Source organism: Tripterygium wilfordii, chromosome 17 (assembly GCF_013401445.1).
Source record: "Tripterygium wilfordii isolate XIE 37 chromosome 17, ASM1340144v1, whole genome shotgun sequence".
Taxonomy (NCBI): domain Eukaryota; kingdom Viridiplantae; phylum Streptophyta; class Magnoliopsida; order Celastrales; family Celastraceae; genus Tripterygium; species Tripterygium wilfordii.
This window is the reverse complement of record NC_052248.1, coordinates 11445080-11447231: the sequence shown is the minus strand read 5'-3', so window position 1 is coordinate 11447231 and position 2152 is coordinate 11445080.

The following is a 2152-nucleotide window of genomic DNA, read 5'->3' as shown; positions in this document are numbered from 1 at the left end:
GGCAGTTTCACCAGTGGCATTGCTGTGCCTGACTTTTTGTCTTTGGTGTAGTTACAAAAGTTGGAAGGCGAAGGTTATTCACCGGACGAGCGCCTCTGCAGTAGAAATCACTCACATACGTCCGGTCTATTTACCAAATTTAGAAAATTGTGTGAACCCCACACCACAAACATTGGTAAATAAACTAAACATCTCTGATTAAAATTGTAGTGACTTTTACTGTAGGAACCATTTATCAAATAAATTCGATATGAACTCTTAATGGGTTGATTGCAAATAGCTCTCAAACTCGGCTAGCCATATTTTTGCCAGGTTTGATATGGCCTAAAAAAGTTGAGCGTGGGATTGACTTGTTAAAAAAATTTAATGTCCGTCTTCCCGCTTGTTAAAAACTCGTTTATGCCAAAAATTCAAAAATAAAATAATTCATCTAATATTTGAAAATAATCCATATTGCTATAAATCACAATTCACTAACTCAGATTTTGGCGCTCAAGTTTGGATCTTTCTGTAAACGAATTTGACAATAGTTTCAAGTTCAGCTTATTTATCAAATGAATTGGAGAGGAACCCTTAATAGGTTACCTGCAAATGGCTCACAAAAAGATCGACGTCCCATTTACATGTGTCATAGTTTCTGCTTTGTTTTTGAATCCCACATTGCTAATACAAGGAAAAGATGTTGAATGAATTACATAAAAAGACGCGTGAACAACTCCTTAGAGGCACGCAGTCACGCGGTGCATACAAAGAGAATTATTCTTGCACCTTTTGTGTTTGCGCCGCAAACAGTGGCATACACTTATTTTTGGAGGCTTGACCATTTGGTGTTAGGCCCACACAATTCTATTCTAACACTTCTGTCTCTAGCTAACTAGACAATTGTAGATCCAAAAATTTGTAATCAATTTGTTATCGTCGATCGAGACCTATGATAACCCTGCAAGATCACAAAAAGTATCAACCGTTAAGTTTGGGCACCGGTGTGGTACCGGCTGAGGAAGTTCCGACAGTCAAATCAGTTATTGGAGGGAAATATTCTAGTAAGAGAAGTGAATAGCTTTTAGAGAGAGAATGAGAGAGATACCAAGTTCTGGAGCCGAATGAGGTGGGGGTCCTCCTTTATTTATAGTTTTCGAACTCACGTGACTAACATGTGATGACCGTACGAACATGCTTCGACCCTGGGCTTTGGTTGGGCCTCCGACCCAAAATGGGACTTACTTAACATCATGGGCTCTGGGGCTTATGTGTATATTCCTGCTCTTACTCCAATCACAGGCCTTCACCCCATTTGGGCTTGAGTTCGCCCATCGTGGGCTTATCTTCGAACGGACGTCTGGTCCTACTTGACTCAGGCCTTCGTGGGCTTTTCATCACTGACTTAAGTATTTCGGGCAAACAGTTTTTGGCCCATGCAACAATAAATGTGGGGTCTGCAAAATTTGTGTTCTATAATGGTAGAACTATTAGTAGACCTTCCTATGAGAGACAACTAATAATATTACACGATCTGGTTGCTTAGTGGCTTCTTGGTGGCTTTGACCCCATGTTATATCGTAGTTTTGTTAACATATAAAAGATAATTTCTAATCCTAATCATTAACAATGTATTTTTTTCGGAGGAGAACGTCTTGTAATAACTCTGCAGTTAAGCACTATTGGCATGAATGACCTTCTAAGAAGGCAAAACCATGCAGACCTGATGTATCCACGGGAATCGAACAATCCAAAACATACAATATTATTGATGTGTATAGACTAGAAATTCTAATAAATTTTTAGGGGGACTGAGCTCGAACTAGTTCTTTAATAGGATGTCCTCGTATGTGCACATAGTTCTTTATTCTATTTGTTACTTAGTAGGCATGATGTACCAAAAATAATAATATTTTAGTCAAAAAAAACAAATGAAAATTTTCAAGTGGATACCCACATTGTGACTTTTGGACATGTAAGTCCACAAAAAAAAAATTATGAACATTTAAATACTCATAGAATGTAAAGTTACATTTCTACCCCGGATACATACGTTCATCATTCACAAAATGTAGCGCACACTTCATTCCACGAGCAGAGAACATTCACGATCGAAAAATAATTCTTCATCCACAATCAGCAAACTACCGCAACCACAAACAACACCTATTAG